The sequence below is a fragment of the Crotalus tigris genome, unplaced genomic scaffold (genome assembly GCF_016545835.1).
Source record: "Crotalus tigris isolate CLP2741 ecotype Arizona unplaced genomic scaffold, ASM1654583v1 scf7180000017607.2124824, whole genome shotgun sequence".
Classification (NCBI taxonomy): domain Eukaryota; kingdom Metazoa; phylum Chordata; class Lepidosauria; order Squamata; family Viperidae; genus Crotalus; species Crotalus tigris.
The window spans coordinates 1,464,471-1,482,905 of record NW_024096509.1 but is presented as its reverse complement, the minus strand read 5'-3'; the positions used below and the strand labels follow the sequence as shown (position 1 = coordinate 1,482,905).

The 18,435-nt window shown below is 39.6% G+C and overlaps 1 pseudogene; it reads left to right on the top strand.

The window, feature by feature from the left end:
• The first annotated feature begins 8,016 nt into the window (after positions 1–8,016).
• Positions 8,017–13,605, top strand: LOC120298186 (annotated as a pseudogene).
• Positions 13,606–18,435: the final 4,830 nt, after the last annotated feature.

Sequence of the window (18,435 nt, the reverse complement as noted above, 5' to 3'; positions counted from 1 at the left end):
ACTGCTGGAGTCTAGCTTGTAGATTTTAAGCATAACTTTACTAGCATGTGAAATGAGTGCAATGGTGCGATAGTTTGAACAGTCTTTGGCATTGCCTTTCTTTGGAATTGGAATGTAAACTGACCTTTTCCAATCCTGTGGCCACTGTTGAGTTTTCCAAATTTGCTGGCAAATTGAGTGTAGCACTTTTACTGCATCGTCTTTTAAGATTTTGAATAGGTCAGCTGGAATACTGTCACCTCCACTAGCTTTGTTGTTGCTCAGATTTTCTAAGGCCCATTTCACCTCACATTCTAGGATGTCTGGTTCAAGGTCAATGACCATCTCATTGTGGTTATCTGGGATGTTAAGCTCATTCTTGTATAGTTCTTCTGTGTAGTTTTGCCATTTCTTCTTAATCTCTTCTGCCTCTGTTAAGTCCCTGCCATTTTGGTCCTTTATCATGCCCATCTTTGCATGAAACGTTCCCTTCATATCTCCAATTTTCTTGAAGAGATCTCTGGTCCTCCCTATTCTGTTGTTTTCTTCTATTTCTTTGCACTGTTCATTTAAGAAGGCATTCTTATCTCTTCTAGCTACTCTCTGGAATTCTGCATTCAATTGGGTGTATCTTTCTCTTTCTCCTTTGACTTTTGCTTCCCTTCTTTCCTCAGCTATTTGCAAAGCTTCCTCAGACAGCCAGTTTGCTTTCTTGCATTTCTTTTTCTTTGGGATGGTTTTAGTTGTTACCTCTTGTACAATGTTGCAAAACTTCATCTATAGTTCTTCAGGCACTCTGGCTATCAGATCTAATTCCTTAAATCTATTTGTCACCTCTACGTATATTCATCAGGATATGATTTTAGTTCATACCTGAGTGGCCTAGTGCTTTTCCCCCCTACTTTTTTCAATTTAAGCCTAATTTTGTCAACGAGAAGCTCATGATCTGAGCCACAGTCAGCTCCTGGTCTTGTTTTTACTGACTGTAATAAGAGCTTCTTCTCCATCTTTTGGCTGCAGAGCACATAGTCAATCTGATTCTATGTTGCCTCATTTGGTGATGTCCTGTGTAGAGCTCCGTCTCTTGGTTGTTTGGAAAAGAGTGTTTGTTATGACCATCGTATTCTCTTGACAAAATTCTTTAGCCTGTTCCCTGCTTCATTTTGTTCTCCAAGGCCAAACTTGCCTGTTAGTCCGGTTATCTTTTGGCTTCCTACCTTAGCATTCCAATCCCCCATGATGATAAGGACATCATTTTTTCGTGTTAATTCTATAAGGTGCTGTAGGGCTTCATAGAACCGGTCAATTTCATCCTCTTCAGCACCAGTGGTTGGGGCATAGATTTGGACTACTGTGATATTGAATGGTTTACCTTGGATTCGAATTGAGATCATTCTGTCATTTTGGGGATTGTATCCCAGTATTGCTTTTCCTATTCTTTTATTGACTATGAAGTCTACTCCATTTCTTCTGAGGGATTCTTGCCCACAGTAGTATACCTGATGGTCATCTGAGTTAAATTCACCCATTCCTGTCCATTTTAGTTCGCTGATTCCTAAGATGTCGATGTTCAGTCTTGTCATCTCTTTTTTGACTACGTCTAGCTTGCCTTGATTCATGGATCTTACATTCCAGGTTCCTATGGAGAAAAAATCTTTACAGCATCGGACTTTCCTTTCACCACCAGATATATCCACAGCTGAGCATCCTTTCGGCTTTGGCCCAGTCGCTTCATTCTTTCTGGCGCTACTAGTATTAGCCCTCTGCTCTTCCCCAGTAGCATATTGGATACCTTCCGACCTGAGGGGCTCATCTTCCAGCGTCATATCTTTTTTCCTTTTAGTACTGTCCATGGGGTTTTCATGGCAAAGATACTGGAGTGGTTTGCCATTTCCTTCTCCAGTGGATCACATTTTGTCAGAACTCTCTGCTATGACCTGTTCGTCTTGGGTGGCCCTGCACGGCATAGCTTATAGCTTCACTGAGTTACGAAAGCCCCTTTGCCACGACAAGGCAGTAATCCATAAAGGGATTATCCTGCAGTACTGAATTCTAACCACAGTGTCTCCACGGCTTGAATATAACAGAAACCACCACTATATAAGATAAGTAGAAAAAAATATTAAATAAATAAAAATGAATACTTTTTCAAAATCAAGAACTTAATGGGCTAAGGGAGTTTTTAGTTTTGAAAATGTGCACATTTTCCAGGACATTTTACATCTTTTTTTTCTCTTCTTTTCTAGCAAAAACATTCAGCTGTTGTGTTTGCTGCAACTCTGCAGAAATTCTTGGAATGACCAAGCAATAATGTGATTAGCATGGAGACATGATTAATAATTTTGTCTTCCTTCAAATACCACATACTGTGCATTTTACTGAATTTAGTAAAGAGAAAGAAATCTAATCTTTCTAGTGACTGGATTCATACATGGAGGCAACCTGTAATAAGGTTTACTTGAGTTAGTGCTATGTGAACTATTATTGTGTTATGCAACCTATGGCTTATTGCAGCAGTAAGCAACTCATGCTCCCCCATTATCTGTGAGATTCCCAAGATTGTTCTGACCATAATTATTGAAAATTAGCACTTGGAATTCCTGTGTACATATATAAGATCTCCATGTGTGATCACCTTAAACACAATTTAGTGAGTAAAACTAACAGCCTGGTTTTTAACAATACACCAAACAATAAACATCTAGAATAGACAACACTTTAAAAGAATACCCTAGGTTCTCTTGCACAAATAATGGTCTCAATCCTACTCACTTTGCGTCATCATCACCATCACCACCACCACCATCACCAGCACCATCATACTCAATATGGAGCTCTCCCCTCCCTTGCCTGATGTTAAATGTGGTTCACAGCTACTGAAAGACTGGACCCCCTGCTCTTTGAACTTCAGCATTCATATAAAATCAAGGGCAAGAATTAGATGATTTATTAAAACATCTTTTTCTGAAACATCATATCTGTTTCTCAGATGAATATGATGGAATCTGATGCATATATGCTCACTTTCTTTTGGAATGGGTGTCTTGTATGGATAGAATAAGAATTGTGAATCCAAATAGGAACAAGACTGGAGAGCAAACAAATTTAATCAGCTACCTTGAAATATATTTTATTCATCTTATTTCATGTTTCTGTTTGTGTTGTTTCTGTAATACTAATTGAAATGGTTTATTGGTTTATAATTTATATCATTCAGATTTTATTTGCTTTGCTTAATGTACCGGTACTCTGGGTATCTTAATTCATTCTTCATAACACGGAAGCTTTCACGTGTCTTTGTATTGTGCTGAGATATAAATGTGAACATAAATGAACACACAAAACACAAATGAACAAATCATATTTGGAATGTGGTTTTCTATGATGTCAAAAGGTACAAAACTCTGAACAATTGCAATGAATCAAGGTTGAACAACATGCTTTAAGAATTAGTACATTTAATTTAGGAAGGGGTTGAACCTTAATTAACCTAACTTTTCCAGCCATTTTGGGGAGCTACCAGTGGAGAAGGTTAAAAGTACTAAAAATTGTGTACTGTGAATGCTTTATGAAAAGACTTGAACTTCTGTCATAGCTTGAAGAACAAGAGTACCTTCAAAGTTATACCTCAGAGTAGATGGAAGCTTTTGCATTGCATCTTTTGCATTATTCTAGGTGAAATAGATCCTGACTATCCTCTGTGGGAACATCATTTTTATGGAAGTTAAAACTGATCATGTAAGTTATTAAGTTATTTATATTATGTTCCGTGGAACATAATATAAAGATATTCTGTTATCTGCAGTCTCAGTTTAGATCAAGAGATTGTTCAGGAATATCTACAAATGCCTAGTCAATGCTGTGGACCATCTCTATGGTCAAGCAATGTGTCATATAGATAACTTGAAAGGGACTAAATCCACCACTCCAGGATTACACTAGCCTGATCCTGTCCCACTACATGGTAAAATTGTTTTTTTCCATTAGCTCAGTGTCTCAACCTTGGCAACTTCAAACTGGTATATTTCAATGCCCAGAATTCCTGCGTCTGACTAATTCTGGCAATTGAACTCAATATTTAAAGTTGCCAAGACTGAGAAACATTGCACCAGTATGTGCATTCTTGATGAGAACAGAGAAATCCATCAATTTCTGGCATAACCCTTATTTTAATTAAAAATGCTTAAATATTGACTGGTTAAATCAACAGTTTACTTTAGTACACAGTGACCGATGACTTTTCCCCAAGTAGAAAATTTTTCCAATTACTTGGAAAGTAGCAAGAAATCAAGAATGAGGAACCACTGATGGCAAAACCAAGCCTGGTGATATTTTGTGCCTAAAAACAGTGCCTTGAGGCCAGCAGAGAAGGAAGTGGGTATACCTGTCCCTTTGTTGAGGGACTAGCACCTCATGGCTTGAGGTTCCTCTGCAGTTAGCTAGGCAATGACAATCCAGCCAATGAGATCAGTTGATGATTTACTTATGCAAGCCCATCACTGAAGGCTTTCAAAAAGAGACTGGACAACCATTTATCTGAAATGATATAGGGTCTCTTGGTCAAGGAGGAGGTTAGACTAGAAGACCTCCAAGGAGATTTTGTTCAAGAGAAGTTGCTGGGAAGCTCTGCGTTAACCATGGGCTTCTACCCCTTTGAATGAGGTAAATGGGGTATATTTGTTGCTCCACTGGATGGAGGAGGAAAAAAAGAATTCTCTGCACTCACATCCTTTTAAAATATGCACGGTGACTGCAGGACTCTGACTTCAAGCTACAAATCTTTACTTATTAGCTGTCAATGTCTGGGATAAATCAAAGAAGATTTTACGTGATCTTTAACATGAGAGCATTATCTTTGTTCTGTCCCTACAGAGCTGGGGATGATGCATATTTAATTAAATAACTTTTAAATTGTTCTTCCATGTGATTTTAAATTAGGAAATTTTAAAAATCAGTGATCATATGTATATCCCCACATTTGACGTCTGTATATGGATGTACAAACACAGGTACAGATTGCATTTCTCCAAAGAAAACCTTATCACTATCTGATCTGAAACTTTTTAAATAAGCCGTATATAAATAATTTTGAATGAAATCCCCCCTCTTATATCAGGGGGTGGGATAACATCATAGGACTGCTCCACAAGGCCTTGATCCCCCTCCCCTATGTAGGCAGAAGATTGTGGCATCTTGCATAGCCTCTTAGCCGCCATTCTGCTTCAGTAGCATATTTGAAACAAGGATGGATTTTGCTTGCATTCATGAAGTTCCAATCCTTTACAGGGATTGGAAGTTGAGAACTCATGAGAATAGTCGATTTTGAAAAAGATTTGATTTAGAACTCATGCAAAATCATGCTTTTTCTCTTATATCTCATGTTTGGAAGAAAATACTGCTATTCATTTCTGCTTCAGAGCACTTTTTAATGGTCCAGCATTAGCCTGGTTTGCTGAGTATTTCAAGCGAGACCTCTTCATCAGTTATTGCTAGGAAAACTCACTAATTGGCTGACAGCATTGAAAAGCAGGAGCAGAACTGAACAGGCACAGCCTATTTTGACTGATTTCTTAGCTGCTAGAAGAATTAGAGATTAGCATTTGGCTTTTTCAGGAAATAAGTGTCCTTCTTTCACTCTTTTATTGACAATCATGGACCGTGGTGTCTCCTTGCAGAGTAAGAATGAATTCTGTTACCTGCACATTTAATATAAAAGAAGATTATTCTAGAGAATATGTCTTCTAGAGCAAGGCTTTTCAACCAGTGGTACGGGTACCACCTGTGGTACATTGGCACCTGGCAGGTGGTACGCGGCCATCCTGGAAAAGTAGTGGGGGAGGAGAATGAGCTGAACTGGTGGCAGCACTACACAAGCCTGAGAGAGAGACGGTTGGAGCTGCAAGGCTGTCAGGGCTCAGTGGAAGCACCAGGATCAGTGCCGCTTTCCAGCTGATCGGCGCTTCTTCAGGGCTGTCAGTGGAAGTGCCAGGATCCAGCTGGAAAGCAGCACTGATCCTGGAACTTCTGCTGAGCCCAGAAGTGCCGATCAGCTGGAATGTTGCAGCATCTCCAGGGTCTTGTGATTTACATTCAGATGCTTGGCAACTGATTCATATTTATGACGGTCACAGTGTCCCAGGGTCATGTGAAGTGACCAAAACCTGCTGCAACCACCCAGCAGATGGGAGGAATAAAAACCAAACACCCCCCCATCCCACCCCCACTGCCAATCCTCAACAGAAATGCTCACAACAATGAAAACCTCAGACAGGAGGAAGAGCGCTGCCGGGTGGGCGCTGCCGGGCGGGCAGGCAGATGTCTTGCTCGGCTGTGGCTTGGGGGGCACTTTTTTCAGTGCCATTGTAACTTCAAACAGTCACTAAGCGAACTGTTGTAAGTCGAGGACTACCTGTACTTTATCACTTTTTTCCTTTTGTGTTTTTGGTCATCAAATTTTTGACACCTTGCTAGGCGACTGGTGGTACTCGGATATTGCCATATCCTAAAAGTGGTACAATGGGTGAAAAGGTTGAAAAGCCCTGTTCTAGAGAACCTAAAGACAATCCAAGCTGTGCACAGGTGGCTTTTATAGTTATTACAGTGTCAAATCAGTGGACATCAAATATATTTAGTGATGTTTGGAGTTGTAAGTAGTTATAACAGAAAAGACCCCACTTCATTTTCATCTGGACTTATATGGCAGATCCTAGAAGTGGATTGCTGAGTAGACTAAGGGGCATTATCCAGATAAAGGGAGCCAGGCAATTTATTTATTTATTTATGTATTGCTTCTCTTCCATCAGGAGTTCCCTAATGGCTTACCTTTCCTCAACTTTTTTTCAACAATCTTGGCAGGAACCTGGAGGTGAGAGGGACTAACTCAGTGTTTCTCAACCTTGACAATTTTAAGGCATGTGGACTTCAACTCCCAGAATTCCACAGCCAGCAATGCTGGCTGTGGAATTCTGGGAGTTGAAGTCCACATGCCTTAAAATTGTCAAGGCTGAGAAACACTGGACTAACTGGTTCAAAATCATCCAGTGATTATATATTTACTACTTTTGGGGTTTACTTATTGTGGTGTTTATTATTAATACTATATTTGTTATATGTTACATTTTAATATTATATATAAATTCCCTCCTTCAAGACCAGTCTGCTTTCATCTCTCATCCAAAGTTAGATTCTGTTTGTATCTAAAAGTCAAATATCAAATTTGGATCTATTCTGTTACACATTTTTGTTACTCTTAGTGTCTGAAATTTCCACTATAGGCAATGTAGAGGAGAAAACAGAAATACGTCCATTAAGACAAGGGTGGAATGAATTTTGGCTTGCAACACATTTTACAAATTGTGGAAATAATGCAGATTGTTTCTCAGCATATCTTTCTCAATATCAGCTTGGCAACTCAGACTGATTTTATAGAAATTAATGTTGCAAGATTCAGAAACCTATCTATTTGAGTTTACTATTAACCTAAATTTCTGTTTGGTTTTTTCTGGGTATCACCCAGAAATCCTCTAAGCTGTTAATTATAGAGGATGTAATTTCTGAACTCAGTAAGTTACAACATTTTTTTTTAAAGAAAACAGTATTACCTGGTATATTGATTCAGACATTTGATGAGATGTTTACAGTAACTGAGGTTTTGTTGTTGTTGTTATTTTTGTTAGGACTGAGAGACAGCCAGTTTGGTGTAGTGGTTAAGACACCAGGCTGGAGACTGGCCAGTGCTTAGTCCTGACTTAGGTGCAAAGCCAACTGGGTGACCTCGGGCCAGTCCCTCTTTCTCAGCTCTAGGGAGAAGGAGGCAGTGGCAAACCACTTCTGAAATATTGCCAAAAAAACATGAAGGGTCTAGTCCAGGCAGTTCCCAGGAATTAAGACTGATTCAAAGGTACACAACAAAAGAATGGAAAAGCATGAATTCATGTGGGTGGTACTGCAAACACTTTATAAATGATTCCTGGTGTCTAGGAGGCTGCAAATTCTGAAGACCTTTCTGATTCAAGTGGCAGACTGGGTTCCTTTCCCATGGAACTCTCTCTCTGCACCACTCTTCTCCTGACCATCTCCTGCTACCTGTGGAATACGGAAGCTGGCACACATGGAGCTCCGCTCACGGTGCCAAATGGGGGTGCCTGGGGCTCAAACGAATTTTGCCCAAAAGGCTACGCTTATGGCTTCACCCTGAAGGTAAAAGTTTACTTTTTAGATGTTCTTTTACTTCTGAATATTCCCTTGAAATTAATTCTTCAGCTTTGACTATCTCTTCACAAAGGCAGTCAAGAAATAATTATCTTGATGCTTAACACTTTTGATTCCATAATTAAAGAAAGGAACTGAGTTTGGTGTAACACTGGATGGCTGATCTAGTCTTGATGTAATTCATTGTTCTGTATTTATGGGTAAATGTTGGAAATTCTGAGAAATGAGGGGAGAAGGGCTGATCTAGAATTTCATCAGGATTGTATTTTCTTAGGTAGAAGTTGCCCAAGGGTTAGGTGATGATACAGCTCTTAATGAAATCCGCTTGTATTGTACTGATGGCTCATCAATTAAGTCTAGAGTTGGACCGTGAGTAACTGACTTTCTTACCACATTTCCTTTTCTTGTCATGAAGAATGGAAGAGGAGATGACTGGTGCTTAGTTTCAGTGCTTTTTTTGTAAAAAAAAAAAAAAGGTATGACTCACACATGTCATACAACCCGCCTTGCCTACCCTACAAGGTTCCATCCAAAAAAGGTGCTGGAACTCCGTTCTGGACGTTCTATGGCAAAAAAAAGCCCTGCTTAGTTTACTGCTATCCAACCTTGAAAGTCAGCTTCTCTGATTTCAGAAGGGGAAGGTCCTGAAAGGCTTAAGGGCTTCTCTGAATAAGCCACTGATGCTGAGATATGGATCAGAGATTTTTGTATTCCTGAGTGGTGCAAAAATCGCTTAGAAATAGTTTGTGGGCCATAGTAAGTGTATCTATTTTACTCCCTTCCATTGTTTTTTCTTGACAGGCAGTTACTCGAACAATACTCCTTATGGACTTTAGTCTCCACACACTTCTCTAATTGTGCTATTCATGAATCGATAACTCTTGTTTTCGGGATGCATGAACTGCAGGGCTGAGCTACATATACAACTGCTGTATGTGAAGGACAGCAGTGTGGTTATTATTAATGTCCTATCCTTGAATTCTGGGCATATCTTTTTAATATCCAATCCCAGACAATTCAGTCACTATGCCAAGGAATATTTTTGTTGCTGTATTAAGCACTGTTGGTAAATGTGTATATTTGCATACATTTACCTATTTATCAGATTATTTAATCAGTTTAATTGCAAATGAAGGCCTCAGCAATTAAAATGCCTCAAATCAGGATTAGGACAGTATTGGGCCATATGAGATATTTATGTTTTTGCTTATTTATTGAATTTATATGGCCGCCCACTTACTCTCGATGACTTACAAACAATAAAAAACTCAACATGAAAAGCATAAAAACAATAACTCTTCACCCGGCTGATGAGAACAAGAAATCGAAGGAGCTACTTGATGGGCTCCATCCCCAGGCCCATTGTCAGAACCAGGTCTTAGGGTACAGAAAGACTTGAAGAATTGGGAGAAGTTGCAATTATCCCTCATGGGAAGAATTGCAGTGATAAAAATGAATATTCTACCCAAGTTTCTCTTTTTGTTTCAAATGTTACCGATTTTGAAGAATGAGATTAATTTAAGTGAATGGCAGAAAGGCCTTAATAAATTCATTTGGGCAGGGAAAAAGCCAAGGGTTAAGTTTAAAATTATGCAAGACTTCCGTGAGAGGGGTGGACTCAAGGTACCGAATTTGAAATTATACTATGATGCAGTGGTTCTAACACTAATTAGTGATTGGGTAAATTTGACAAATTCTGAGATATTACATTTAGAGGGATGGGATTTACTTTTTGGGTGGCATGCCTATTTAATATTTAATAAAAAAATGGATTGGGTCTTTAAAGCTCATATTCTAAGAATTTCTTTACTTAGGTCCTGGAGAAAATATTATAAAAGTGATTTTAAAGTACCATTATGGGCTATACCTTGGCATGCGATAGAAGGAATAAAAAGAGGTGCTAAAATGGATATGGTATCTTATAGACAGTTACTTAGATGGGATGGACAAAACTGGCAGTTAAAATCACGGGAAGAGTTAGCACAAGAAAATATTATTTATTCTTGGTTCCAATATAGGCAACTAGTAGATAGATGGAAGGTGGATTGTAAGGTGGGTCTTCTTAGAGAAGATGAAAATCTTATTAAGCAAGTGAAGGATCAAAGACAAACCCACATTAAGAGGATTTATGGGGTTTTAGTTGAATTGGATTCAGAAATGGAACTAATTAAAGATTGTATGATCAGATGGGCGCAGAATTTTGGTGAGCCAGTTCCATTGGACACTTGGGAAACCATTTGGGTGAGAAATGTCAAATTTACACAAGCACAGAACTTAAGGGAGAATTTTTATAAAATGTTTTATAGATGGCACCTTGATCCACAAAAAATGTCTCTTATGTACCCTGACTTACAACCTAAATGTTGGAGATGTGGTTGTATGGATGCTACCTATTATGATATTTGGTGGTCGTGTAGAGAGATAAAAGCATTTTGGATTAAGATATGGTGGAATATCCAGAGAATTTTTAGAAGGAGGGTAAAATTTACTCCGCAATTATTTTTGTTGGGTATAGTTACTGATTGTGATACAAAGGAGGTTATATTGATGTTAAATTTGATTACAGCCGCGAGGCTGTTAGTAGGACAATATTGGAAGAAGGAATCTTTGCCTACATTGCAGGAATGGTTTCTTAAAGTGTCTTATTTGGCGGAAATGGCAAAGATTTCGGCTTTTTTAAAGGAACAAACACAAGAGAAATTTCTTGCTGTTTGGGATAAATGGATAAAATTTATACAATTTAAATTGGATATAAAAAATATCATATAGTTTTTTCATAATTTTTATTTTTATATATATACATATATATGTTAATGTTATATATATTTTTTTCTTTTTCTTTCTTTCTTTCTATAAATATAATTTTTTAACTGTTTTTTAATTAAGCCTATATCCTGCTCTGGAAAGCTCAGGGGGGGGGAAGGGGGGGTGTTTGGGTGGGGGTGGGGGGAGGGGGGGTTTGTTGTGTAATGTTTAGTTTTTTTTTTCTCTTTGTATGTTATTGTATTGTTTTGTTTTTTTTGTAAAATTTATAAAACTTTTTAATTAAAAAAAAAAAAAAAAAGAACCAGGTCTTCAGGGCCTTGTGAAAGAGTGAAAGAGCAAAAGAGAAACTGGGGGCCAGTTTCTAATCTCTGCGGGGATAATGTTCCAAAAGGAGGGAGCTACCATGGATAAGAACCTTCTTCTGGGTCCCGCCAGATGAACTTCATTAGGAGACAGGACCTACAACATTTCTTGCCCTCATGCTCTAGTGCAGGGGTCTTCAAACTTGGCCCTTTTATGACTTGTGGACTTCAACTCCCAGAATTCCTCAGCCAGCCATGTTGGGTGGATATACCAAGGAAGAGAGAGTCCTTCAGATAACCTGTTCCAGACCATGAAGGGATTTAAAGGTGAAAATCAGCACCTTGAATTGCATCCAAAAGCAAATTGGTAGCCAATGCAGCTTTCATAGGAGAGGTAACACATGCACACACCTGGGTCTGCACAAAACCATGCAGGCTACTGCATGTTGCATCTTGAAACTTCTAGATCAGCAACCCAATATAGAGCACATTGCAATAGTCAAGGCAAGAGATGACCAGGACATGAATGACTGTGAGCAGGGATTGTTGGTCCAGATAAGGGTGTAACTGGTACACAACCTATAATTGCACAAAGTACATTCTGCCCATAACTGCCACCTGCTCCTTAAGCAGGAGTAGTGATTACATACTGGGTTTGTTTGAGGCAGTGCCACCCCATCCAAGACCACAGGTGGCCATTCTTCATGGACCAAGGAAACTCAACCCCAGAGTCACCTGGTCTTTCCTGGGTTCAGTTTCAGCCTATTGCTCCTCATCCAGCCGTTAACAGCCTCTAAGTACTGTGAGAGAGAGGTCATGGCATACTTAACTCACCAAAGTCTGAGATATACAGCTGGATGTCATAAGCATATTGATTATATCTCAGCCCATGTTGTTGAGTGATCTCACCCAGCGGCTTCATGCAGATGTTAAACAGAAGTGGAGAGAGTACCAAGACCTGCGGGACCCAGCAAACAGTGGATAAGGGCTGGACATATTGCTTCCTATCAATGCTGATTGAGAATGTTGTTCCAATTTTCTTTATTGTAAAGTCCCCTCTTCCAAATAACACCATGGGGAATGACTACATGGCAGCCAGAGGGGACATTCTATTTTCCTGTGGATTGCCATTTTTAAAGTAGCCAGGGAAACTGAAGTAGAACCTCAGACTTCCAGTGAAAAAATGAGGCACTGGATTTCCACAGAGGGCTTGCTGGCTGAATAATGACTCACCTCTTCACTAGTGGTAATTCTTTCATTCAAGGGTAATGGAAGTCTTCTTTTTCAGGGTAAATGGTACTTACAATAGTGCAAAACAATTTGTGGAAGGAGAAGCTCCTATTGTAATGCATTATGAACATGACATGTATTGGGAAAGAGGTCAAGGGAAGGTTTGGGATAAAAATGTATACTTTATACCATTTTTTCCTAGGTCCCTATGGTAGCATCCATAAGACCACCTTCTTCCTATTTTCTCCCCTATAATAGTCAATGAATCAGGTTGAATGTCAACTATTGGTCCAGAGTTATTTAATGAATTTCAATAACCAAAAGTAGACTCCAACCCAGTTCCTAGATGAAGAGATTATCCTTGAATCTCTTGGATTTATGACAAATCTATACACCAAATAGATGCTAATCCATCTTGGGGTGTGTTTTTTTTGCAGGTGGGGAAACTGGACCCCAAACCAGTTTTGTCACACAGGTTTCCTGGTTTCTTTTTCTCTGAGAGTGGAAAAAGCTCAAGGAAATGGTGATGATACAGCAGCTAACAACATTAAATTCACCTGCAGTGATGGTGGTGTCTGCATGGCTCTGGCATGACATGGGGTGAATTTGGTCCATGGAGCAATCACTGTGCATTGATTGGGATATGTGGGATCCAAACAAAGGTGGAGAGTAAACAGGGCATTTATATTTATATATTTATATTTATTAAAATTTATAGACCGCCTCACTCCCGCAGGACTCTGGGTGGCTAACAATAAGAACACAACATAACTTAACAAAACAAACAAACAGGGGTCAGATTTTATAAACCCCAGGCCTGCCGGAAAAGCCAGGTCTTAAGCAGCTTGCGGAAAACCAACAGGGTGGGAGCGGTCCTAATCTCCGGGGGGAGCTGGTTCCAAGACGTGGGCGCCATCACAAAGAAAGCCCTGCCCCATGGCCCCGCCAAATGGCACTGTTTGGCCGACGGGACCTGAAGGAGGCCCAGCCTGTGGGATCTAACCGGACGAAGGGAACTATGAGGTAGTAGGCGGTCTCGCAAATAGCCTGGCCCTAAGCCATATAGAGCATTGTTGATGACACAGCACTCAATGATGTGAAGTTTTATTGCTGTTAATGGCTGATCCATATTTCCTCACCTATAAGTATACTTTTACTATGCATTTTCAAAGAATGTTAATTGTAGTTAAATATTAACTTGAGAATGGAGGATATGTTTGTACATAATGTCATGGTAAAAGGTACCTCCCTCCCCAAGGATTGGAGAGGTAGAAGGGCAGTGGCAGAACTCAAGCATTGCAAATGATTGACTGTCTCCCATCTTGTCAATTTGTTCCAATTCACAGCACCAAAATGTAATACCATATTATTGCTTGCAAGCGTGTAAATACAATTATATCGCATCTTCAAAGCCATTGGTTTCTTTTGAGGAGGTAACTTGGGCCATAATAATACATATATTGCTTTGGGTTTATTTATTCTTATATGCATTTCACTTCAGAGAATACAGAAATATTAAAGAAAATATGCTATAACTGGGCCAAGATTGGTTAAGAACCAAAAACAATTGATGCTAAAAGAGTTTTGAGTTTTTTTTATGAGATATGGAAGATGAGCTACAACAGGGTTTTCTTCTTAGACAAAGCCTCCCAATTATCTCTTTTCTGTTCTTTAAACACTTACATAAAAGAATCTCTCTTCCAAACCCATGCCTTTCATTTGCTCTGAATGTTTTATTTATGTATTTAATGATTTGATTTCTACCTCATGCCAACCTAATCAGGATCAGTGTATGTAAACAGAAGCACCAAAGCACTGAAGATGTCTCCTAGCTGGATAATGAAACATCTGCAATAAATCAACCAGCAGAATTGCAATTTCTTATATAATACTCAGGAGATCAGAGAATTGTTTCCAATAAGAAAACATTGGTCAGAGCTTCTCTTCAATAAGGCCCCATTCAGTTATTTTTAGTTAAGACAGGCATGCTTTTGCTTGGGAAGGACCCCCATTGAGAGTTTGTTTGGAGGCTGTACTGCATCACCTGGTTTCTCCAGCTATCCTAATGCTGCCTGTGTTCAGCTTCACGTATTCCAAGTTTGGTATTTCCTAAGGCTGACATTCCACTGATTCAACTGGAGTAGATTTTTTAAATTGACAACCATATGAGCATGACGTTTTGTACTAAGTAAAGCTTCTCTATAGTTTTAAAAGCAGACCCACATGGAGTGGATTGTCTAAAAGCAGACCCACATAGAGTGGATTGTCTAAACAAGTTATTATGAGGTTGAGTAATATCAACTTTCACATTAGCCTCCCCAAGCTAATTGTGTTGGATTAGATCCAGAACATAACTTCATTATAGTCATGGCCTCCAATACCATTCCTCTAAGCTTGATGAACTCAAAATCTAATCCATGATCTTTGAATTGTTTATCAAAATTTGTTAATATTGTTAGATGTTAATACAGGGTGTATGAACACACCATGGAGAAATTACACTATCAAATAAAGCATCCACATGAATCTCTGCGAGCAAATTCTTCTACCAAATAGAAGATTTTTATTTTTATTTTGGGGGGCTTTCTGGATCTTTTGCAAGCAAAAATTCTGGAAAACTTAAAAATGGGAAACAAAAAGAGTAGATGCATAAACCTTATCTTAAGTAAAGATTTTTAGTAAATAAATGCTGGCTAAATAGAACAGTTGAAACATCTATGTTCAATATATTCAAAACAAAACAAAACAATATACATATAATTTTAACATAGATATAAATATTAACTTAGTTAATATCATATACCCTGGTCAGTTGCACTCAACAATTCAGTGTGGCTTTACATGATATTCCCCCCCCCCAAGAATGAGAAGTGTGTACTTAAGAATGGTAAGATTGTAATACTGATGTAGTGGGGGGGGCAGAGTGGCAGCATTCATCTGAGCTCTGCTGGAGCCCCTGTCAACAGCTGATCAGCTGGGTGGCAGCTGGCTGAGTCCAAGATCACCAGTGGTGCACAACTAATCAGGTTTCCTGGGACAGTGGTGGTCAGCCAGGGACTGGATGCAGGTACCTGAGGTGTGGCTCCTGGCCTGTGACCGGTTGGGGCATCCTGGGATGAACACTTGGTGAGGGAATCTCCAGAAATGAGGAGGAAAGAGGTGGCACAGGCCAAAGGAGAATAAAAGGAGAAAATGGAGATAAAGGAGGACAGAGGAGGAGGAGGAGGAAGAGGAGGAGGAGGAGGAGGAGGAAAGGAGACGGTGAACGAGAGAAGGAAGTGAAAGAACTGTGGAAGGGAAAAAAGGGACACTAGAGGCAAGCAGAGTAGGAGGCAAAATAAATAGAAAAAGAAGAGAAGAGAGAGTGAGAAGTGGGAGAATACAGCACAGGGCCAGGAATGGGAGACAGCATAACAAAGGAGACAAGAGGAAAAGAAAGGCTTACTGACCTGTCCTGCAACCATACCACATTGTGGTCTCTGCTGGTGGGATTGCACAATGAGTGACTGAGGCGAGAGAGAGAGAGAGAGAGAGAGAGAGAGAGAGAGAGAGAGAGAGAGAGAGAGAGAGAGAGAGGAAGAAGAAGAAGAAGAAGAAGAAGAAGAAGAAGAAGAAGAAGAAGAAGAAGAAGAAGAAGAAGAAGAAGAAGAAGAAGAAGAAGAAGAAGAAGAAGAAGAAGAAGAAGAAGAAGAAGAAGAAGACAAGTGGGCAATCTAGTGACCAGAGGGGGTGCCAGAGGCATCAGAAGACAGCAGAGTGAAATGAATCAGGCAATGGGTGAGCCAGTAACCAGAGGGAGTGCCAGAGACACCAAAGGACTGCAGAAGGCTGATCCAGGTGAGTGGGCAAGCCAATGGGATGTGCCAGAGTAGATCAGAGAGGAATTAAGCCAGGTGAGTGGAGGCACATGTGCAAGCAACCAGGGTGGGATGACACCAGGGCAAGGGGCAGAATAAGAGACACTGAGACACCAGATCAGTGACTGAGAGCGGGGAAGAAACTAATTGCCTGGAGAAAGGGACCAAATTTTATATGCAATATGGGGAGAGATGGTCAGTTAAACTTATCATATTGTTTCATTTTGCTATGCCCACACACATAACCAGTCAATATTTACTTACGTAAAGAGATAAACAGAATAACCATGGGTGGGCAAAAAAGCAATGGGATCCCAGCAATGTCCCAGCAGGCTTCCCCATTGATTTTGCTTGTGGGAAGCTAGCAGGGAACATTGGAAATCATGATCATGTTACCATAGGGATGCTGCAATGGTCATAACTTTGTGAGCAGTTCTCAAAACCTGGGAATTTAAATTCTAAAGGAGTAATGGGTCCTGGATTTTTTTAAGTTAGTGCCAACTTTAAGTTAGTGCCAATCTTTCAACCAAATCTGGGCAGCTTCCAATCAAATACAATGAAACATTTAAACATTTTTGTTTATTGCTATTGTTATTCTTTATTACTTCTTTATTAGATAACATAATGCTTTTGGCATTTTTTTTACAGTGCACATCCATATCTTTTCAAATTGCCACACACTGTGCTGAGAAATAATGTTTTGCTTAACTATTGTCTTAGTGTATTGTATGAATTCAACTAACTGTGGCTTACTTCACAAATCACAGGCAAGAAAATTTTGACTCCATATGATGTGTTTACCAGATTGTTACTGATCTCTGCTGTTCCTGTAATAGCTAATTCTTTCTGTATTCTTAAGGAAACTGACTAGCATAGCTTTATCAACTGGGAGTTTTACAAGCAAAAACTGTATTACTAGAAGCTTGTTAGTTTAATCCCATATGAATTTATGTATACATTTAATATACCACAAGGGGAGGATTGATGGCTCAGTGGACAACCTGGGTTTGAGACCAGAGCACTATGTGATGAGTGAACTCTTGTTACTTACGCCAACTGCCCTTCTAGCAGTTTGAAAGCATATAAATGCAAGTAGATAAATAGGTACAACTTTGGTAAGAAAGTAACAACATTCTGTGTGCCTTGGCATATAGCCATGTTGGTCACATGACCACAGAAATGTCTTCAGACAATGCTGGCTCCCTCGGCTAAGAATCAGAAATGAGCATTGACTCTAGAGTCAGATATCACTGGATAGGGGAAACCATTATCTTTTTAATATACCACATTCTACACTGGAGCAACTTTCAAAGGAAGCATATTGATACCTTCCCACAAAATACATTATATTAATCTAAATGTGTATGAACAATTATAATTAGCTATCCTATCCAAAAGAGGGCACAATTGATCCAACCAAAATTAGCAATAGGTACTCCTATTACCCCCTTTATGGATTACTGCCTTGTCGTGGCGAAGAGGCTGTGTAATTCAATGAAGCTATGAGCTATGTCGTGCAGGGCCACCCAAGATGGACAGGTCATAGCAGAGAGTTCTGACAAAATGTGTTCCACTGGAGAAGGAAATGGCAAACCACTCCAGTATCTTTGCCATGAAAATCCCATGGACAGTACTAAAAGGCAAAAAGATATGATGCTGGAAGATGAGCTCCTCAGGTCGGAAGGTGTCCAATATGCTACTGGGGAAGAGCAGAGGGCCAGTACTAGTAGCACCAGAAAGAATGAAGCGACTGGGCCAAAGCCGAAAGGACGCTCAGCTGTGGATATATCTGGTGGTGAAAGGAAAGTCCGATGCTGTAAAAGATTTTTCTCCATAGGAACCTGGAATGTAAGATCCATGAATCAAGGCAAGCTAGACGTAGTCAAAAAAGAGATGACAAGACTGAACATCGACATCTTAGGAATCAGCGAACTAAAATGGACAGGAATGGGTGAATTTAACTCAAATGACCATCAGGTATACTACTGTGGGCAAGAATCCCTCAGAAGAAATGGAGTAGCCTTCATAGTCAATAAAAGAATAGGAAAAGCAATACTGGGATACAATCCCCTAAATGACAGAATGATCTC